General features: G+C 34.4%; 1 pseudogene; it reads right to left on the bottom strand.

Moving 5' to 3' along the window:
• Nucleotides 1-22492: 22492 nt before the first annotated feature.
• Nucleotides 22493-23966, bottom strand: LOC111276018 (scopoletin 8-hydroxylase-like; annotated as a pseudogene).
• Between the last annotated feature and the right edge of the window lie 761 nt (nt 23967-24727).

Below are 24727 nucleotides of genomic sequence, written 5' to 3' on the forward strand. Positions count from 1 at the left end.
ACATAATAATAATAATAATAATAATAATAATAATAAATAATAATAAAATACATAAAATACAAAAGAAGGAAAAAGAAAAAAGGGAAAAAAATACAAGGTAAAAAATTGAATTGGGCTATATCCATTTGGGCCAGGCCCAATTGATCTGGGCCTGGACCCAATTGGGTGTCTACAGCTGCCCCTCTTTGCACATTTTCTGTGAAACAAAAATTACGCAAAGACGTAGACACTCAATCAAGACTCAACTCAACATTGTCATGTTTTGTTTTGTTTTTTTTGTGTTTTTTTTTGTTGTTTTTTTTTTCTTTTTTTTTTGTTTTTGACCAAAGCCCCTCTAAACAGAGGCTCAACGACTTTGGAAAATAAATTGCTCCTCTACACAGAGGCACCACGACTTTAAAAAAGTAAATTGCTCCTCTAAACAGAGGCAACGAAACTTTGGAAAGTAAATTGCTCCTTGGCAATCATGTCCAAAGGAGTTTGAAAGTTGTGTTTGAAGGAATTTCAGGAGATTATGCCCAAAGGTCTTATAAATCAACCCTGATACCAGAAGACATCCTATTTCAAGGATTAGGGACTTACCTGACAAGCTCTTTCTTTTTCAATTTTGCAAAATATCTTCATATCTGTCTTCTCCATGTGGGATGTTGGAACACCCTTGCTTCTTGAATTTATACACTATACTTTCCTGAAAGTAGTGTATGCTATGGAAATGCATATGAATTTCAATGCATGCTATGCAAATGTTAGCCAAATAATTCCTATTCAATGTATGGTACTCAAGTTTCTCAAGCTCTTCTTGGGCATCAAGCTTTTTGATTCTTTGGAGATCCAATTACACTGCTTTTCTAAGATCGAACCAGTGTAGCTTTTAATTGTCTCTTCCACTCACCTTCTTCCTGTAACAAAAATCTTTTCCCGGATTCAATGTCCTAATCAGGAACTGAACATCTCGATTTTGCGTTTATCACTCTTGATTTATTCAATGTAATGTAAAAATCTTTTTATGTTGTTATTCATTCACCAATCATTATTTCAAACTCAAAGAGTAAGAATGCATTTGCACATTTCTTTCATGGTGGGGTATTGAGAAGAAAAGAATATGAATGGTTGGGAAATAGTTATCAGGAAAAGGCACAAAGAATGAAATAAAACGTTTCTTATTAGCAAAATGTTGGCAAACTTTGGCCAAGAGAGAATTACAAGGATAGGTATGGGGACAAAGCCCAAAATGAACAATCAAATAATCATGATAACACATCTCAAAGTTTTTTTTGAAAACTCAACCCTCTGATGTATTTAACAACTTGGAACTCTTCCGAATTTGCTAACTTCCATATCAACAGACTTTCAAATTCGATGCTGTATTCTCTTTATCTAAGCTGCCTTTTTAGGTTTTCAACTTAGACAAACCCCCTATGACTCAAACCGCCCTTTTAGGGTTTTCGTCTTGAGTCCTCCTTTTTCATTCACTTTTTTTATTTTTTTATTTTTTTATTTTTTCATTTTTCAAGCATAGTATTTCTTCACAGCATCAAAATTTACAGGATGGGGTAGATCATTTCCATCCATCTCAGTCAGTATCAGCACTCCACCCGAAAAAGTTCGTTTCACCACATACAGCCCTCCCAATTCGGAGTCTATTTTCCTCTACTATCATGCTGGACTGGAAAAATTCTTTTCAAGACCAACTCTCCTTCCTAAAAACAATGGGGTCAAATTTTCTTATCATGAGCCCTCATCATTCTCTTTTGATATAGCTGACCATGGCACAGTACAGCCAATCTCTTCTCTTCTATGAAATTTAACTGCTCATAACGTTCTCGAATCCACTCAACTTCTTCCAACTCGACTTCTTTTAAGACTCTCAAAGAGGGGATCTCTACTTCCACTGGTAGTACAGCTTCCATCCCATAAACCAAAGAAAATGGGGTCACCCCAGTAGAGGTGCGAACTGAAGTTCGATATGCATGCAATGCAAATGGCAACTTCTCATGCCAATCTTTGTAAGTCTCGATCATTTTTTCCAAAATCCTTTTTATGTTCTTATTGGCCGCCTCAACTGCCCCATTCATTTTCGGATGGTATGGTACCAAATTATGATGCTTGATCTTGTATTGAACACATATTTCTTACATCATCTTACTGTTTAGATTCTTGGCATTGTCTGAAATGATTCTCTTCGGAAGTCCATATCTATAGATGATCTCTTTCTTTATGAACTTGCAAACCATGGAGCATGTCACATTTGCATACGATGCTGCTTTTACCCATTTTGTGAAGTAATATATCATCACGAAAATGAATCCGTGCCTGTTAGAAGCCTTTGGGGAGATCGGACCAATGATATCCATGCCCCACATTGAGAATGACCATGGTGGTGCCATAACATGTAAAGCAGACGGCGGAGCATGAATCTTATCAGCATATATCTGGCATTTATGACATTTACGAGCATAATCAATGCAATCATTCTCCATTATCAACCGGTAATATCCTGCTTTCATGATCTGTCTTGCCATCATATGTCCACTAGTATGTGCCCTACATATTCCATCATGCACCTCTTTAATGATTTTCTTCGCTTCAGTCTCATTTACGCACCTCAATAATACTTGATCTTTGCTTCTTTTGTACAAGACATCCCCATCCAGAAAAAAGCTCATAGCCAATCTTTGGATGACCTTTCTATCATTTTCTGTTGCTTGAACTGGATACTGTTGATCCTTGACATACTGTAAGATGTCATAATACCAGGGTTTTCCATCTTCTTCCCCTTTTACATTAGAACAATACGCTGGTATATCCTTAACATCTAACTTGATGGACTGAATGTTGGTATTATCATTAATTCGAATCATTGCAGCCAGAGTAGCCAACACATCAGCAATCACATTCTCTTCTCGAGGTAGGTGATCAAACTGGACATCTTCAAATTGCTTTGCCAGCTCTAAAATATACTTATGATATGGAACGAGTTTTGAATCTCTCATCTCCCATTCTCTTTTCAACTGATATATGACTAGAGCTGAGTCTCCAAACACTTTTAGTACTTTCACTCTTCTGTCTATAGCAGCTTGCAGGCCCATGACACATACCTTATACTCAGCGATGTTATTTGTACAATTGAAATTTAACCTCGCTGTTACAGGATAGTATCGTTCTTTCGATGAAATCAAAATTGCCCCAATTCCATGCCCCAAGGCATTAGCAGCTCCATCAAAGTACATTCTCCAACATTTTTCTACATACTCCCCTTCCTCTAGTTGGGAAATAGTCATTAAGTCTTCATCAGGGAATTCTAGCTTCATCGGCTCATACTCTTCAGTAGCGCGATCTGCAAGAAATTCTGCTATAGCGCCTTTTTTTATTGCTTTCTGGCTCACGTATATAATATCGTATTCCGAGAGCATTACTTGCCATCTAGCGATTCTCCCGGACAAAGAAGGCTTCTCGAAGATATACTTAATGGGATCCAGTTTCGCTATGAGCCACGTAGTATAATAGAGTATGTACTGTCTGAGTCTTTTGGCAGTCCACGCTAATGCGCAACACATTTTCTCCAGTGAACAATACTTGGATTCATATTCTGTGAACTTTTTACTCAGATAGTAAATAGCTCTCTCCTTTCGACTAGCCTCGTCTTGCTGCCCCAGCACACATCCCATTGAATTTTCACATACAGTTAAGTATAGGATTAAAGGTTTTCCTGGAACAAGTGGCATCAATACTGGAGGGTTCGATAAATATTGCTTAATTTTATCAAACGCCTCTTGACATTCTTCATTCCATTTCCCAGGATTATCTTTACGGAAAAGCTTAAAGATGGGATCACATTTGTAGGTAAGTTGAGAGATGAACCGAGAAATGTAGTTCAATCTCCCAAGAAAACCTCGAACTTCTTTTGGTGTATTGAGAGGTGACAAATTCTGGATGGCCCGTATCTTGTCGGGATCAACTTCAATTATTTTTTCACTGACTACAAAGCCTAGCAACTTGCCTGACTTTACCCCAAAGGTACACTTAGCTGGATTTAATTTGAGCTGAAATTTTCTCAACCTCTCAAATAACTTTTTGAGGCTGGTGACATGATCTTCATTCTCACAAGACTTTGCAATCATATCATCTACATTCACCTTAATCTCTTTGTGCATCATGTCATGGAAGAGTGTTACCATGGCTCTTTGATATATTGCCCTAGCATTTTTCAACCCAAAAGGCATGACTTTATAATAGAAGGTTCCCCACATGGTCACAAAAGTAGTCTTTTTCATATCATCTGCAGCCATCTTTATCTGATTATACCCTGAGAAACCATCCATAAACGAGAAAATCGAATGCTTAGCCGTGTTATCTACCAATGTATCGATATGAGGCAAAGGAAAGTTATCTTTTGGGCTAGCCTTATTCAAGTCTCGATAGTCCACACACATTCATACTCTTCCATCTTTCTTAAGAACCGGGACTATATTGGCTACCCATTCTGGATACTTAGCCACTTGTAGAAAACTTGCATCAAATTATTTCTTCACCTCTTTTTTAATCTTTAACAGCATTTCAAGCTTTATTCGTCTCAGTTTCTGCTGAACTGGCTTACATTCTGGCTTTAGGGGCAATCTGTGCTCCACTATCTCTGTGCTTAATCCTGGCATATCCTGGTAAGACCAAGCAAATATATCTACAAATTCTCAAAGTAGTTCTACCAATCGTTGCCTATCTTCAGATGAAAGTAAAGTGCCCATTCTGACCTCTTTCTTATTTTCTTCATTTCTCAGATTCACTAAGTCCACTAGCTCCTGATAAGGCTCAATTGGCTTATTCTCTTGTTCAATCATCCTCATTAGGTCCGGAGGCATAACATATTCTTTAGAATTTTCTTCATTGTCAAGCTCATCAGTGTTAATTGAATTCTCAAAGCTAACCTCTTTATTGTTATCATGATTATCCTCATGTTCATTTAAAGACCTGCAATTGAATGAAATGGGATATGTTAGCAAGATGTGCTTGGAGAGATGAAAATAATGAAGACACAATAAGAAATGAATGAAAATGCATACTTCTTAATTTTTATTAAAAATAATAAATGATGAATGGCCCAAACAAAAAAAGATCACCCCATAGCCTTGGGCAAAAGCTATTGAGATGTTACAATTACATTGTGTCAAAATCAAAAGTCAAAGGCATCTCGATGGCACTCCAATTATTGAGCTCAAAATCTGGTGGACAAAGGCGAACCCACTCCTCTTGATTAACCTTCACTTCGTCTTCAACAGCATTAATGGCTAACTGGGCAAAATCGTTTTCCATATTTTTCCTTGCATCTGGGTTCATGAATCCTCCAGGTCTGAAGGTTTCATACAAATGTGGGATAAACATCAGTCTTGCTGTCTTTCTTGATAGCCTTCTTTTGACTTCCCACTCTGCCATCTCATAGCTTAGGCCTGCCCTGTCGCTATTGTCCACCATTGTTGGAGGTTCTTTAATTCCCTGTAAATTTTTGCCTAGCCCAAGTCCTGGACACCAGCCTTTGTTGATGACTTGGCTCACCACTATCTTTGAAAAAGGTTGACTTTGGGATCTTTCTCCTACAGAATTGACCAACTCAAAAGATCGATAAGAGCATTCCAATGCTTCTTCGGCAGCCTCTACGTATGGAGTGTTCAATGGTTGGGTCACTAGCATATCTTTTTCCCCAACTACCACTACTAATTGATCTTCCACATTGAACTTGATCTTCTAATGTAAAGTAGAGGGCACAGCTCCTGCCATGTGAATCCATGGTCTTCCTAACAAACAGCTGTAGGACGGAGAGATATCCATCACTTGAAATTTTACATTGAAGGTGCATGGCCCAATTTGTAAGGGCATCTCAATATCTCCCAGGACTTCTTTTTTGGTCCCATCAAAGGCTCTCACAATCATCTGACTATCCCTCATATGAGAATAATCAATGGGTAGCCTTGCCAAAGTTGACATAGGCATGACATTGATAGCAGAACCATTATCGATAAGGACTTTGGCTATGATATGGCTCTTGCACTTGACTGTGATATGCAAAGCCTTGGCGTTTCTTTTTCCCTCCAAAGGAATCTCATCATCACTGAATGAAATGTGATTTGGCATAACTAGATTTCCAGCCAAGTGGTTCACATATTCAACAGACACGTTATGTGTCACGTATGCCTGATTCAACACTTTCAGCAAGGCATTTCGGTGTGGCTCTGAGTTCAGCAATAGTGATAATAATGAGATTCGAGCTAGCATTTTATTCAACTGTTCCACAACAGAATACTCACTATGTTTTACCAGCTTCAAAAATTCACAAACCTTCTTTTTTATATCGGTTTTGGCTGATCTTCTTCAGGCTCTATCTCTGAATTATTTCATCTTTCTCTTTCTTTAGCCTTCTCCCTTCTGGCCCTCTCTAGCATTTCTGGAGTGTAACATCTCCCACTTCGAGTAATGCCTCTTACACCAGTTATATTGAAAGCATCAACCTTGGAGACTTCTTTTTTTTATCCCTGAACTACAGTGTCACAGCCATATCTCTAGGGTACAGCTTTATCATCTTTATATGGGAAAAGAGTTGGGACTTTAAAAGTTACTGGCCTGGGGAAGAGTTTGTCTATGACTGACTTTGGTTTGTTTCCACACTGAATTGTCACTGGTTTGGGAAACAGCTTTTCAGGCCTATCAGTCATGTGTACCTCAACATTCTTCAAGTCTTCTTTTTCTTCATAGACCTCCATCTGATGTGAATCCAAGAGTTTTTGTACCTCTTGGCGAAACTGCTCATGGGTTTCAATAGAATGGCCTATTACCCCACTATGATACTTACAACTGGTGCCAGCTATATATGTTTCATGATAGCTGTGCGGACTTACTAGTTGTATCATGTTTGCTCTTCATAAAATATCAAACAGTTAGCTGAGAGGTGTCTTAATATTTGCCACTTTCATCTTCACCTGGCGCTCCTGTTCTTCACCTATAGCATTCACATTATGATTTGGCAAAGGATTACCACTAACATTTGGCACAGTTATCCCTCCAGTGTCAAAGCAGATCATCCCATCCTTGATCAATCGTTGCACTTTATGTTTCAGGGTAGTGCAATTTTCGATGGTGTGACCAGCAATCCCATAATGATAGTCACAGTGGACGGTGGGATCATACCACTTGGGGTAAGGTGGCTTGAGGGGTTCCAATTTACTTAGAGCAATCAAATGATTATTGTAGAGCTTCTTGTATAATTTCGTATAGGTCATGAGAATAGGGTCAAAAACAAGTCTCTCACGAGTGGTTCGTTGCTCTCGCGAGCCACTAGCAAGGTTAGTTGGGCGATTTTGTGGTCTTGGGGTAGGTTGAATGTTAGGACAGTACATGGTGTTTTAGGGTCTATGAGAGGTTTGATAGGTTTGGGGGTATGGTGGTTGTGTAAATGGTTGGTATGGGTGAAAAGAAGTGTTATTTACAGTGGGGTGATATGGCAGATATTCTGGTGGGGGGTAGGGCGAATAACCCCTAAGCTGCTGTCTATCAAAGCTCACAGCCTGAGCTTCAGTTTCTTTTTTCTTCGGGATTCTTTTGCTAGATGCTTCATTCCCTTCTAGCTTGCCATTCTTGATGGCGCTCTCAATGATTTCTCCTGAGATTACCATATCAGTAAAATTTTTTGTTGCATTCCCTATCATCTTTTCATAATATGGGGGTTTTAAAGTGCTGACAAATAGCACTGTAGTTTCTTTCTCGGTTAGAGGAGGTATACCTAAGAAGCAACATCCCTCCACCTCTGGGCATACTCTTTAAAAGATTCATTTGACTTTTTCTCCAAATTATGCAAAGACAAATGATCAGGGGCCAAATCAATGATATGTCGATATTGACTGATAAAATCATGTGCCATATCGTTCCAAGAGCGAATGTGAGTCCGTCCAGCTGAACATACCATCTGGCCGCAGAGCCAGTAAGATTGTCTTGGAAAACATGCATCAAGAGTTTTTCATCATGTGCATGAGCTGCCATCTTCCTGCAATACATGGTGATGTGGGTTTTGGGGCATTTTATACCATCATATTTTTCAAATTTTGGTACTTTGAACTTATGGGGGATAACGACATCAGGAACTAGGCAGAGCCCAGCAGCATCAACTGACCCATAAAAACTAAATCCTTTCACAGCCCTTAGCCTTTGCTCTAGCATGCTAATCTTGAAACTTTCCTTAGCTTCCACTCTCATCTTTTCCTTCTCCTTTTCTTTTAAATCATCTAGATCAAAAATTAGTTCTGCTACTTTTTCAGTGAAGACAGGATTTATATAGCTATTATATTGCCCTGGATTGAAAGCTGATGGCATTCCAGGATATGTTGGATATGTGAAGTGCTGTGGCGGGACCTCTTGAGCAGAATGGGTTTGAGGTGGACCAAAACCTGGAGGGTACAGAAGGTTAGCCCCTTCTTGTAATGGGGGAATTTACTGGCTTGTACTTTCTTCAACTCTTTTTTCTTTATTCATGTTATTGAGAGCCTCCAGAATCTTGCTTAGATCACTTTCAATTTTCTCTTGTGCTTTTTCTATCTTTTCAAATCTAAGGGAATTTTTTTGCTCCATTTGCCTTGCTCTGGATCTTGTGTTGAATCGATGGACAGGGTTTTCGCTAGATGGAGCTATCCTGAAACCTTGAGTACCATATCTCAGAATTAGTAAATTTGCATGATCATCACATGTTAAGTGTAATGAATGAGAATGCAATGAATGAAAAAATGCATGTATGCAAAGAACATTTGCCTTAAAACGGTATTCAACTAAAAAAATTTCATTTATTCCAAAAAAACTTTGATCTACATTGAGTTTATCATCTTAGAATTATAACCATAAAATTGTTTGATCTATTTATACTGGGCCTTGGCTTCTTCTATGAAGTTCAAGAGATGTTGTCCATGTTCTCCTACTGGGGCCACCACTTGTCTTAATGCCTCTGCCTCTTCCACCATCTCTCTTGCCTTACGTACCCCTTTATGAATTTGGGTTGTTAAGTGCTCAATGTATTTATGCCTTCCTAGGTTCTCTCTTTTACCACACCAGACTTGGTATGACAATTCTCTATGTTCTTTAACCAATGTAGCGATGTGGTCTCCTTGTTCTTCCAACCTTTGACTTAGCCCGCTCAAATAACTGTTTAGCATGTTAATCTCTGCCTGTGCTTCAGTACTTTCTTCTTCCAACTCGACATACTCTTGTTTCAGTCTTGTATTTTCCTCAGTCAATTCGACAATGGTTATCTCTTTGGCTCTTTCTCTCACACATAGCCTTTTATGCTCCTGGTGTAACTTTGCTAGATCTTCAGTAGCTGTATCACGTTCTCTAGCAGTCTTATGAACTTTAACTTTATAACTTTCAGCTCTACCTTTCCACTGGGCTTTTTCTTCTTGAAGTTCTTAAATCTCTTTCTTTAACTTGATCTTCTCAAACTCAAATTCTTTTGTTGCTAGTTCTAACTCTGATGGTGTCTCTTCAAGTTTTTCTTCTGTTGGTGGTTGAGAGATTTCATAAGTGAATACCATTTTTTGTCTTCTCTTTGTTCTCCAAACCAAGTAACCTGGGGTGACTTTTTCAGTGAATGGTCCAGGACTCACTCTTTAGGGATTTTTCCATGCTTTGATCATCTCATTCATCCTCTGAAATGCTTTAGGCTCAGTGTAAGAGAAATCTAACTGATGAAGCCCATAAGTCATAGGAATGAACTGTTCTCCCCCCAATTACCTTCTTACTAGGAGTGGTGCATAATTCGTCACTCCCCATAAACCCAGAAGTGGAACCACTGTACTATCCTCACATTGGTATAACATAAGCTCACGATTCATCCATGGGGCCAACCATCTCACCCTGGCACTTTCTAATTTTTGTAAGAAAGTTATCCATTCTTGTTTAGGCTTTCGCTTTGACCATCCACTTTCACAGAATTCCTTGACTGGAAAACGATTACGGATGAAAATCTTCGAGAAAGCACCATTTCCTTATTCAAAATGGCTTTTCATCCACACGTACAATAACTGTATGCATCCTATGAAGCGCCCTCCATTTCGACGATAATAACTCAAAGATTTGATAGTCTCTGCTAATATCACCGTTGAAGGATTACAGCCATTAATCACACTTTCAAAGAAATCAACCACCACTATCTCAATATGTCCCAAAACCTTTGGAAAGATTACCAGTCCGTATATAGCCAAGGCAAATATGTCTAACCCCCGTTCTTCATTGACGTGTTGCATCAGAAACTCATGAAAGAACTTCCAAGATAGGCAAACCTGTTCTTGTTTCTTCTTTGTATGAGAATCCACAACTTCTTTGTCTATCCCCATGAGTTGAGCCAGACTTTTATGAAATCCTGACTTATGTTTTTTGACATATATCTTGTCAGGAGTTTTTAGTCTTTAGATGCAAACCCAATAAGACCGAATATTCTTCTATGGTGAGAGTCATATCAGCTTCGTTAAAGATGAAACACCTATATGCAGGATCCCAGAATTGTGTTGCAGCTCTAATTAGTTGATCATCAACAGCCACTGCTAGAAGGTGTCTATATGCCCATGTTTCTAACAAAACTACTCTTGTTTTAACAGACTCATCTTCTTCCAGATATCCACCAAATCTTCTAAATTATTTTGTTTGAGGAGGATAGATGTTTCTTGAGACAGAGTAGACTCATACACAATTGGCAAGCAATCTCCCATCTTCAGTTGAGTCTTTTCTGACTGGGCCCTTACTTTATTGGGTGTCCTACAAGGTGCTAATACTGATGAAGAACAGACTAAGTGTTCATTGGTGTCCATGAAAAAAATTTGTTGAAGACCGTTTTTCAGGCAAATGTTCTTTATGCAACTTTATGATATGCACATGAACCAATGCAAAAGAAAAAAACAAGGTTAGTATACCCAGAAAAAGAATAAATGACTAAGTAAATTTAAACATCACACAAAGTAAAAGGGATGAATCCTATGCTTTTGGTTAATTTTAAAAGGGAAAAGTGATGGCTCTATCTATAGGTCAGGCACTCTTAAAGTTCACTATATGCGGTTTTAGGGTCAAAGTCTAAAGGTCCTCAAATTGTTCCTTACATCCTTGTCCATCACAGACTAGTAAGGCACCCTAATCCTCGCCCATTACAGGCTACAAGCGGAAAAGGTTCAATTTGAGTAGGAGTATTTCGCTAGCCACTGCGGAGGCATTAGACCTCACGAAAGCAATAGGTACTTTACTCCCTCCTAGAGGGACGGAGCTCGGGTGTAGAGCTCATGTTATGCACATGCATATGAATGACATAATTAACAAAGTAAATAAACATGAATGAATAATAATACATATATACAAAAAGGTTCAATTTTATTAGGCTTTTGGATAACACAAATTATTTGCTGGCCTGACTCTCAAAGTCCCCAGTGGAGTCTCCAAGCTGTCATAACGTCTAGATCTGGGGATCTATCACTAGACATTGACTTTCAGGGAGTCGCCACCAATCTTTTTTATCTAGGTGCGATTGATCACCTAAAGAATCTGTCCTTTCAGGGAACACCTAAGTTTAAGGGTCCCTAAAAGAATAGGTTCAGGTCTACAAACCAGAACAAGGTTCGGGAGTTCGATTATGTGTGAGGAAGGTTATAGCACCCTCACAACGCCCATCAAAAGATGGTATCAGCTGAAATTTGTGTTATCCAATGAGCCTTAAAATTTTATCGAGTAATTAATTATTGGAAATTATTCTCATTTTACTCTAATACTTTTAGCAAAAAATTGAGAAAATTCCCTCACCTCAAGAGTATGCAAAAAAAAACTACTGTTTCACTTGCAGAGGCTCCGTCGTCGGATTATTTAAAGAAAAATCAAAATCAAAATAGAAAGAAAGGAAAGAATGATTGTTCTTGTGTAGGGAAAATTGATACTTTCAACTTTTCCTCAAAAACCTTTTTTTTGAAAATTTATTTTTAAGGAAAATTGATACTTTCAACTTTTCCCTAAAAATATTTTTTTTGGAAATTTTGATTTTCAAGGAAAACTGATACTTTCAACTTTTCCTTAAAAACCTTTTTTGAAATTTATTTTTAAGGAAAATTGATACTTTCAACTTTTCCCTAAAAATATTTTTTTTTGGAAATTTTGATTTTTATTTAAAGAAAATAGAATAATAAATAAATAAATAAAAATAAAAAATAAAAAAAGTAAAACAAAAATAAAAATAAAATAAAGATAAAAAGAATATTAAATAAACCTAATCTAATAAAAAAAACAAAAAAACAAAGAAATGAAAATAAAAAAAATTCAAAAAAAAAAAAAAACCTGGAGCGGCTCGGATCGCGGCTCGGCTCGGCTCGGCTCAAGGAAGAGAAACAGCTTAGGGGGCGGCTTGGAGCTCGGCTCAGCTCGGCTCGGCTTGGATGGGGGCAGGCACGCGCAGGTCAGGAAGCGGGTCGACGCTCGGGTCGAGTCAGGTCACGGCAAAATGCGCTGATCCTCTGGGTCACTTAAGGCCAAAATGACGTCGTTTTGAGAGGGTATAAAAGGCACTTCCCTCTGTTTTTTGGCAGAACGCTCCTCTCCTCTCTCTCTCTTCTTCTTTTTTCCTCTCCCTTCTCTCTAAAAGGTCGAAGAACTCCGGTTGAAGATTCACCGAATTTTGGGTTTTGTCACCGGAATCTGGGTTTTTTCACCAGAAGTTCACCGGAAGATCACCGGTTTCTAGGATTCTTGCCGGAAACTAGGCAGGTCACCGAAAACTTCAAGGTTGGCTGGAATTTTTGCTGAAAAATTCAAACTTCGCCGAAAAATTCACCGGAATCTGGAATTTTCCAGAAATTCCCAGAAAAAAAATCACCAAAAATTCTCAAAAAATTTTTTCTCACTCCCAAAACACTCCTAAACCTTTTCTTAGCTCTCTATACGTCCCTATTCTTTCAATCAGTAGCTTTTGCTTACTGTTTTCTGTGTGTTCTTCATTCTGTTCCAGAGGTCCCTTTTATAGGGATTGATCAGGAGTTCCTGATCAATCTCAATTCCTACTTGGACGGGAATTCAATCTTTGAATCCAACTGGACTCTTCTGATTGAATTCTCATTCACAGTGGGATTCTTCAACTTTCAATCCTAGCCCTAAAAAAAAAAAAGAAAAAAAAATAATAATCGGATAAAATAAAAAAAATCAGATAAATGAATAAAATAAAATTAACAGATAATTAAAATATAAAATAAAATAAACCCAAAAATATTACCAGAAAAAATAAATAAATAAATAAATTATAATATAATAATAAATATATAACTATATAAATAAATTACATATAAATATTAATAGAAGAAAAAAAATAAATAAATAAAGATATACATAATAATAATAATAATAATAAATAATAAAATACATAAAATACAAAAGAAGGAAAAAGAAAAAAGGGAAAAAAATACAAGGTAAAAAATTGAATTAGGCTATACCCATTTGGGCCAGGCCCAATTGATCTGGGCCTGGACCCAATTGGGTGTCTACACCCATCACATGTTATATGTTTTGCTAAATGAAATGATATTATTATACATATAGAGATATTCCTGTGCTTCGTGGTGGACTTATTGTTTAAATGTAATGATTAAAAGTCAAATTGTATAACTAATTTACTTATATTTTTCGTGCTATTCAGAAGCTATTCTTTCTTGATATCTTAAATAACTATCATATCCCACATTATAATTTTGAGAATGTATCTATTGGTGTTGTGGAATGAAATTTGAGCTATGATAAATAAAAGTAATATGAATATTTCTACAGTTTTTTTTTTACTTTACCTAAGTTTTTAAATGTACACATTAGATTTGGAGGTAGTCAGCTTAACACAACTTATTCGATTTATTAATTTCAATGCTCTAATGACATTTTGAAAGTAATATTGAAACATATTAGTAAGGAAAGACATATGTGTTGGTTTTTTATATCAATTTAGGTGAGACACAATTATGTTTATGTGTGCAATTAAAGATAAATACAAACACAATTATGTTTGTATGTGCAATTGAAGATAAACAAAATTTTGTTCATGAAATGTAACATTATTAAAGTAAATGAATGTAATGAAAAATAATATAATGATTTGTCAGGAGTATGGAAAAACATGATGTTTAAATGACAAAACAATTATCCACATAAAATAAAAGAAAACTCAACTTAAGCATAAAAAAATCTACATTGTATTAAATAAGTCATACAAAATAACCTAATAGAATCCTAAAACTTCACACTTTTGATTATTTCACATACTTGTCCTTTTTGAATTGCAATCAAAAGTTGTATAGGTGATAATACAAATTTGTAGTCCAATTGCATTGTAGAATATTGATTTCTTACTTTATCTAGAGCCAAATTTGTGTTGTAAAAGATGAAAAGCTTGTTAATATGTATAATAATCACAAAACAATTTATTAGTGTTTGAAAGATAACTTTTAACTATAGTATATAAATATGACAATTTGAAGTCATCTTGCAAAAATAGCAATTGGCCCCACTACCTTAAGTGTAGAAAAAATGCTTTAAAACAACCTTTTTTTCTAAATAAGATATAGGAATAGTTTACATTCGTTTGTCATAAAAAGGAAACTAACCATATTTCTTCTTGTTTTGGTTATCATATATAAACAAAAATAGTGATGTTTAACCAACAAAACTAATAAGGTTTTTGCAATGCTATGGTCAAATTTAGGTTAGAATAATTACGGAATCTACATCATAAACACCTTAAAAACTCAAATCATCATAAATATAGATGTAACACAACTAATCCAAGGAACAAAATAAAAAACGTACAGTAATACAAATAGTTGTTCCCAAGGAAAAGAACAAACCTTATGGTTTGGATTTTGGAATACATAACTTATCAGACTTTGAACAAATAAAGTTTCATTTGTTGAGAGTAAAAGAGCAACCAAGATCTATATGATTCACAATATAGGTAGCTCATAATAATTCAAGCTATATTTTTAGAACAAAAAGAAAACCAATAGTTTATCAAACACATAATGACAACATACTTTTTATTAGATAAACAATGCTAGTTGTCCATCACAAAAGCCATTATTTTCCTAGTTATTTGCACGTCTTTAAAAGTGCATATGGTTATCTAAAAATTTTAATGGTGAAACCTACAAATTTTTAGGAAAATTAAAGTTGATCCATTATCACATTAGGTGGAGCAAGTGACATTTTCTATTTTAGATTATTAATACCTATATTGATTTTCTATTAGGGAAAAGAAATTTTAAGACTAAATGTACCTTTAAAAGGGTAAATTTACCACAATCATTAAAACTGAAAAACATCCACAACTATCTTGAAAGAATCTGAATTGAACAATCCTTGAGAATTGGTGCCAATTTGTCCTACTTTGTATTAGATGAGAAGTTAATATTATGACCCTTGATAGCAACATTTTCAATTGCATTATCCCTGCAACCAAAAACAAAAACTGAAACATCCATAAGAAACAAAACATAAACTATATGAGAAAATGCATAGCTAAAAAGAACTTTATCATAATGGGAGCTAAGGAAAGGGTGTAGAACTTGGTAAAGAAGTTGAGTGAAGAGGGGATAGATTAGGCATAAGGGTACGGACTGTGCAACCCAGACAGCATAATCCAACTACAATGCAATGATAGAAAAATATAAAATACAATAGATAAAAGAAAGCAAAATAGCTAAAATAGAAGATAGAATTTGCAAGCATTGCGTTTCAAATTCACCAAATCTACTAAAGCCAAATTGGTAAGTCTTTCATTGTTCTTCATCTTCGTTGTTTATTTCTAATATAATAGTGATGAAAACTCAGACTTCTTTTTAGCTAAAATAAAAAACTAAAAGTCAAAATAGATCAAAACAATTAATGAATTAGTTAAGAAAAATATAAAATCAAGATTTAAATGAATTTCCAAGAAAAATTAGGATTAAAACCTTTGGTTTTATATCTCTCTTTCTCTCTTTAATGGTCGATGGCGTTTTACAAATTGGAGATACTAGAAATTAGAGAAAAGAAAAACATAAGAAAGAAAGAAAATTTCTAAATTATTTTGTTATTCTTTTTCTCATTTTGAAAGAAAATATGGGTAATAGTATAAATCATATTTGAATAATGATATATGAAAAAAAGTGTAAAAAATGATATATGCAAAATTTTATTAACAATGAAAACAAAAAAACTGAAAAACATAGATTACTTATCAATTTTATCATATTTTGTTCAATTTGCTTAGTGTTTAACTCAGATTCCTTTATGGGATTTCTTTTATCTTTGAAAATCCAATTGCAAAAATTAATCATATCTCATGTTAAACCAAATAAAACACCAACTTTAATAATAAAGAATGAAAAACTAATATTATTCGTTCATGGTTTTTTTTTTAAACCAAATAGCAATTACTAATCAAATCTTGATGACAGTAGAAAAAAATTAAAGAAAGGAATAGGAAAAAATGAAAGACATGGATATCACTTACATGAGAATGTTAGACTGCCCTAGCTTTCTTGGAAACCCAAGTTATCGAAGCAATCAAAGCTAGTATTTGAAGAAGAAAAGCAGTGCACAATGGAAGAAAACAAAGAGAAAAAGAGAAAGAGGACAACTAGAGACATTACAACAGAGGAAACAAACACCTGTAAGCAATTTTTTATGACCCAAATTAACCTTTAATTTTTCTAAGACTTTAAAAACGTGGACAATAAAATTGAGATAGGAGACTACTTTTAATATATGTATAGATTTTACTTATAAATTTCATTTCTTATTCTAATTGACCAAATTATACCATTTTCTCTTTCTTTTTTTTTAGTGCATAAAGGCACAACATTAAGTTGAAAAAGAAAAATAAAAGCCGGTATGGTAACAATGATGAAAAATTAAAATTTTAGATTTCATACATGCAATATTTTTCATTTTATTGAAGATGATAGACTTTAATTAATAGTGTAAAACACATATAAAAATATATTTAGTGAACTTCACCTATAAATAAGACACTCCATTTATTATTTTCTTTTGTTTGGTATTTTTAAAATAAGACACTCATTTACAACTATTTGTTAGGAATGTGTGGAGACTAACCCCGACTAATTAGCCAATTAAAAGGCCTAAAGCCTTTTTGCCTTTGACCATAAAATAAAGCCCTACATATAAAAGTAAGGTAGTTTTTGGTGTGAAAAGAAAGTGAGAGAGTAGCGTCAAAATTGAGAGGAAAATAAAAGCCAAGAAAAGATAGAGAGAAAAAAAAAAAGAGAGAGTTGGTTGAACGAAAGTCAATCTATAGTACGATTGAACTAAATTTTTATCAGCAGGTCATGATTCAGTGTTCTACATTCTGACTAGTAGAGATTGGGTTTGAAACTCTCTAGGAACAAATTTATGGTGTATTTGTTGAGTCACCTATTTGGTAAGATTTCTTCATTTGTCTCTTTAGTTGTTGAATAGCTCTAGTTTTAGCTAGAGGAGAACTTTGTATATCTATTTTTTTATAGTGGAGATTTTTTTGGTAGTCCATCATTTTTTTCCTCTACATTAGAGGGTTTTTCACATAAATTTTGGCGTATTTTATTTTTTTTGCATTGTTGATTATTAATTATTGTCTATTACTGTGAATTTATTATGATATATTACTTTTGCATTATTGTATTTGGTATTTCAGGCCCAACAAGTGGTATTAGAGTGAGAGTTTTTGAGACATCGATACAGAAGTAACTTAAGACAAAAGTAAATTCTATTTGAGATCATAGAGGGTGGCATAAGTTTCCTGATAAAATTGACAGCATCAAATTAGTCAATTTGAAAGTCTATGATGGAAGATCATTTATGCTGTAAAGATTTGTATGAGCTGGTATTAAGTGATTCAGCTAAGTCAATAGATACAAAAAATAAAAATTGAAAGAAGCTAGGTAGAAAGTTGCTGGCTACAATAAAAAAAATGCATTGATATCAATGTATTCCATCATGTAACGCAGGAGACAGATGCCCACACTATTTAAAAAACTTTGTAGTATTGTATGAGAAGAAAACAAGCATGAATAAAGTTATGGTTCTTAAAAACCTTACAATTTTACAATACAGGGATGGACAATCAATTATAAAGCACTGAGTGATTTTTAAGATATATTTAATCGGATGACTATTATAGAGTTTAAAATGGATGGTGAAATGAAATCATTGTTTCTTTTAGGTATATTGCCAGAATGATGGATTACTCTAGTTGTGACTACTCTTCATTTAGCTCTTGATTACAATATGATATTGAAGATGGTAAAAGACAGTATACTTAATGAAGAAGCAAGATGAAAATATTTAGACCCTAAGAATCAAGCTCTTATCATAGAGAACAGTGGTAAACATCGATAAAGGTCATAACTTAAAAGGCCATAATAAGTTTAAATGTAGATCTAAGTTTAGAGATAAAGTAAAGTGTTTCCATTGTGGTAAACTAGGCCATATAAAGTGATATTGTAAAATCTTGAAACAAGAGAGAAAAGTTGATAAAAATAATAGTTTAGATGATGATAATATTGTAGTAATGAATTTCGATAGTGATTCAGTTATTTAGATTTGTACACATAGTGATTGTAATCATGTTAATGATTTTAGCATTAAGTGGATAGTTGACACAGAAACGGTATATCATTGTGTTTTTAAGAGGGAGTAGTTTACAACTAATAAAGCATAAGACTTTAATTGCATCAAGATGGGAAATAAGAGTGTTACAGATTGTTGGGTTTGGTGATACTATTGTACAAACTAATATGGGCTATATGTTGACTTTAAGCGATGTTAAATATATTTTAGATATGAGAATGATCTTGCTTGCTGTGAATGTTCTTGATAAATAAATATATTAAAGTCGTCAAAAGAATAGGCAATGAAAGATTCTCAAAAGATTTATGGTAATTGCAAGAAAAAAACTATGCTGTACAATGTACAAGATATGGATGTAATTGAATGACAATCGATAAATACCATTAAGGATGATGCCTCAATAAATATGTGGCATAATCTCTCATTACCTTTACCAAAGGTATATCTCTTAATTCATGTAATTATTTAGTAAGTGTTCTTAGAGAAAAAAAATAGATTGAAATTAATTCATTCTAATGTATGTGGTCTTATTGAGGTTAAGTTATTAGGTGGTAGTAGATATTTTGTTACTTTTACTAATAATGCTTCATATAAAACTTGAGTGTATATGTTGTAAAATAAAAGTCGATATTGCAATATTTTCAAAAATGTCATGCCATAGTGGAAAGGATGATATGGTTACCTTTGAAGTGTATTCAGACTGATAATGATAGAGAATATACATCCAAAGACTTTGAAGAATATTATTCAAAGCATAGGACTAGGTATGAGATAATAGAACTTAGAACACCATAGCATAATGGTGTAACTGAAAGGATGAATTAAACCATTATGGAAAAAGTTATATGTATGTTAAGGATGCCAAAATTACCAAAGCCATTTTGTGGTAAAGTAGTTAACATAGCTTGTTATTTGCTTAATAGACCACCATCAATTCTTTAGGGCTTTGACATTCCAGAAATAATGTGGATAGGGAAAGATACTTCTACTCTCACTTGAAAATTTTTAAAAGTAAAGCATTTATGCATGTGCAAAAAGAGCAAAGGTCAAAGCTTGATAGTAAAATCACACAGTGTGTGTTTGTAAGATATGGTGATTAAAACTTTGGTTATAGGGTATAAGATCTAGGGAATAGAAAAACAGTCAGAAGTAGAGATGTAATCTTTCATGAAAAAAAACTATAGCAGACTTTAAGAAAAATAAGAAGACTACATAAGTTACTGTTGAGTATGATTTTTTAACACCGACAAGGCTTTCACTAGAAAAAGCCACAAATGATGAAAATGAGCAAGAGACAAAACTTTGAGACATGAATGAACCGGCCACAATTAAAGATGAGCCAAATGTAATTAGTTTTAAGTAGGGAGAGTAGTTTTTTTCACCAAAGAGTATTAAGTAAGGGGAGCAACCTTTGGAATTAGGTAGTGTAGAATCTCAACCTAAGAGATCTACCAGAGAGCACGAGTCATTCAATAAGTATCCAAGTTTAGATTTTATTTTAGCTACTAATAAGAGCAGCTGAAAGCTTTCAAGATGTGTAGACTATTTTGGATAAAGAGTATTGATTAAAAACAATGAAAGAAGAGTGGAGTTATTGTGAAAAAATAGTACATATGATCTTGTTAAACTTCTAGAAGAGAGAAAGCCATTGAAGAATAAATGGGTGTTCAAGTTGAAAAAAAAATGGTAACAAACTAATGAGATACAAAGCTCGATTAATAGTGAAAGATTTTTCTCAAAAATTCGACATCAATTTTGATGATATTTTCTCTCCAGTTGTGAATATGAGTTTCATTTGAGTGGTACTGGGATTAGTAGCTAGTTTGAATCTTGAGCTTGAGCAACTTGATGTTAAAACTACATTCTTGTATGGTGACTTATAGAAAGACATTTATATGGATCAGTCTGAGGGTCTTGAAGTGAAAGGGAAAGAGCACTTAGTTTGCAAATTGAAAAAAAATCTTGTATGGCTTAAAACAAGCTTCACGATAATGGTACAAAAAGTTTGATTCTTTTACGATAAGCCACAAATATAAAAAAAATGACAGCTAATCTTTGGGTGTATGTCAAAAAATTTCATGATGGTAACTTTATTATTCTTTTATTATATATTGATGATATGTTGATTGTAAGATAAGATGCTGGTATGGTTCTAAGATTGAAAGAACAATTATCTAAGTCCTTTGACATGAAAGATTTATGTCTAACAAAGCAGATTCTCAGTATAGAAATTATCCGAGATAAAAAAGCTAGAAAGCTATAGTTGTCACAAAAAAATGTTGAATGGGTGCTTAGTAGATTCAGCACGTAACATGCTAAATCAGTTAGTAATCCACTTGCCAATCATTTTCATCTGAGTAAGAAAGCTTGTTTGGTGACCAAAAGAATAACTAGCTATGTCTAGTATTCTTTATTCTTCTGTAATAGATTTTTTTATATATCTTATGGTTTACACACGGCCTGATATTGCTCATGCAGTTGGTGTAGTGAACATATTTCTTTCTAATCTAGGAAAGGTTCATTGGGAAGTAGTAAAATTGATTTTTAGATATTTGAGGTATACTTTAAAAATGTACTTGAGTTAATTAGTTTCACAACCAACTCTAATACTGACATGGTAAGTGATCTTAATGGTAGAAAATCTACTTCAAGGTATTTGTTCACTTTTGCATAATGAGCTATGTCTTGGCAATCAACTACATAGGTTGAGTATATTACAACAATTGAAATAGGTAAAGAAATACTTTGGATGAAATATTTTATTTTTGAATTGGAGTTGAATTAAAAAGAGTATGTGGTGTTTTGTAATAACTAGAATATTTTAGATTTGAGTAAAAATACCATGTACCATACTAGAACAAAGCACATTGATGTTAGATATTACTGGTTGCATTCGATGGTTGAGGAACAGCAGATGCTATTCAAAAAAGTCTATACTGATAAAAATGTAATAGATATGTTCACTAAGACACTTCTTAAGAAAAAGCTTGAGCTTTTCAGTAAGTTGGACGAAATAGGTTCTTTGACCAAGGTAAGTTTTAAATGAAGTTGTTATGGTGATAAATCTCCTCTTAATGCGGCTGGAGGGAGAGATTGTTAAGAATGTGCGAGGTCTAGCCCTAATTGATTAGCCAATTAAAAGGCCTAAAGCCTTTTTGCCTTTGATCATGAAATAAATCCCTGCATATAAAATTGGTATAGTTTTTGGCATGAAAAGAAAGTGAAAGACTAGGGCTGAAATCGAGATTAAAAGAAAAGCCAGGAAAAGATAAAGAGAAAAATGAGAAGAGAGAGTTAGTTGAACCAAAGTCTATCCGTAGTCTGATTAAGTTAAAATTTTGTCAACAGGTTCATAATTCAGTGTTCTACATTTTGAATAGTAGAGATCGAGTTTGAAGCTCTTTAGGAACAAATGTAGGGTCTATTTGTTGAGTAACTTATTTGCTGAGATTTCTTCAATTGTCTCTCTAGTTGTTAATCGGCTCTAGTTTTAGCTAGATGAGAACTTTGTATAACCATTATATGATAGTTGAGATTTTTCTAGTGGTCTATGATTTTTTTTTCTTCTACACTAGAGGGTTTTTCATGTAAATCTTGATATATTTTATTTTTCTTGCGTTGTTGATTATTAATTGTTATTCATTACTGTGGGTTTATTACGATATATTGCTTTTGCGTTGTTGTGTTTGTCATTTCAGGCCCAACACTATTTTGTTCAAAAATGAAAGAAGAAAGAGGTGAGACTGAGCGAAATCATAATATCATTTTTTATTGAAAAAAATTGCTAAAATAATAGGGTGAAGTAAATGAGCTAAACTCTCAATGCCAAAAAATATAATAGAATTTTTCTACACTAAGCAGAATTGATTTGAGCAAAATCAAGAGATTTTTTGCCATCATATGCATTTCCAAAAAAGCTGTTCATATAACCTGAGAATAAAAATTCTCTATAACGAGCCACCCCATCTTTCTCTACCACTTGAGGCAATGGTGCAATCTTGTCTGTTGGTTTTGGGCTAGTAAATATCGGTATAGATACTCTTGATTTTGTGCTTGTGGTACGAACTCTATGCTCTACACTTTTTTAACTTCCACTGCTTAATATCTGCATAAAAAATGAAAGTTTAAACTTTTGTAAATAATTAGGCAGGTATGTACGAGAGCATGTTCGTTCTATTTCAATCATGAATTTAAAAAATAATTATATTTTCATGGTTAGTTTTTCATTCAAATGAAAAGAAGACTCTAAATTTGAGGGTTTAGCCTGGTGATCATCCACTTTCATTAGGAAATGAATTATAGCAAGATAAAGGATTCGATTTTTGTCACGTTACTTTTTTTTACCAAAAAAAATTATCTAAATATAAATTCTGATACGAACTTGTAACATATCGCCAATGTTGATGACCAAGGCAGCAGGAATAGGAGGAATCTCTACCCACTCTCCCTTATTTTCCATATCCACATCTTCTGGAACTTTCACGTACAAACCACCAATTCCATCTTGTAATAAGATTGTAAGGATACCCATATCAGAGTGTCGCCCTACACCAACTGTGACTTCAGGGTTAGGACATGTCGGATAAAAATTCATGTTAACCATCTTTTTGCCAATCAATATATCAATTTGTGAGTCATGTAGTTCCACTCCAAGGTTTTCCATCAAGGCTTCCACCAATTTCCTCACCATTTCAAGCGATGAGTTTAAATACTGAAGAGCAACATTCCTGAAAAGAGAATATTGATATATTTTATGAGTGAATTATAATTAGGTTTGGAGATGCCAAGCTAAAAGAAGAAAATTGAGCACAAAGCATGTTTCATTACCTGCATTCTACAGGCCAATGTTGAAGAGCTTCAGCATCCTTGGTGTAGGCCATGCTAATGTAGTCTTTCCACTCAAATGCTTTTTCTTTCTCTGGCACAAAGCTCGTCCCATACTTCACTAACGGGGTTGGACTCGCTTCTTTGCGATAAACAGCCTTCCTCTCGGGAGGCAGCCCGAAAAAGTTATGTGCGGCCTCTTTAAGAGACTCGAGTAGTTCTACAGGAACTCCATGGTTCACAACCAGGAAGAAGCCAAGCGTCTCAGCTGCTCTAACAATTTCCTTGACCACTTCATCATGATCAGGGCCATAAAGCCTCGACAAATCAATGGGAGGCAGCTCATGTTTGCTTGCATTTTTCTTATCAATCTGCTCCGCCAGTGGTTGAATGTAAGCCTGGGGAACCTTTGATTTTCCAGCGTCCACAATTTCTTTGACGCCGTTTCCATCTCTGGTCACAAAGTTGAAAAGTGAACTGCCATTATCAAAACTTGGAGCCATTTGGGTGTGATGTAAGTAAGCGGTTATATTATTCTTTTGTGTGTCAAGAGGGTTTGATTGATATGAAATTGTGTGGCATCAACCAAAGGGAAGAGCGGTATGCTGAGCATTTTACGTACGTATGACAATTTTTACCCAAACATTGAAAAATATTTAAGAATCTATAAAACCATGGAATTAGATTTTCAGCTGGAATGAGCATTGGGTAATCACAAATTCTGACCAAAAACGTTGTCGAAAAACGAAACTATATGAAATGAACGAATTTTGTTAGTTCGAATATCTAAAAATTCAAGTCTTCATTACGGAACTCATGTCCTTTTGCGGTAACATATACGTCCAAAGTTCACAATTCAAAAAGACTTTTCATTTTTTCAAACTTTTAATGATGGGAACCAAGACTTTTCCAATGATTGAGTAATTCAAATATTTATATAATATTTCACAATTACAAACCATATGGAGCACGTTTAATATGTTGATTATTTTTTTTTTAAAATAACTGATTTCTTGGTTATAGTATTAAAAAAATGAAAGTGGGCAGAAAATCTTATGATTATTTTAGAATAGAAAAATAAGATTATCCTTTTAATTGATTCTTGGGTCACACCTTTATTGGAAGAGGCTAAGAGTCTCTGCTGCCCTAACAAATTTTTTCCTTGACCTCGTATAATCGGCCATGGTCAGTATTGCAGCAATCAATTGGTTGATTTGCTCGTGCCTAGCTTATTTCCTCTTCTGGCAGGCCAAATGGAAACTTC

This window comes from Durio zibethinus, chromosome 25 (assembly GCF_047325235.1).
Source record: "Durio zibethinus cultivar Kanyao isolate XHJ-2024 chromosome 25, ASM4732523v1, whole genome shotgun sequence".
Lineage (NCBI taxonomy): Eukaryota > Viridiplantae > Streptophyta > Magnoliopsida > Malvales > Malvaceae > Durio > Durio zibethinus.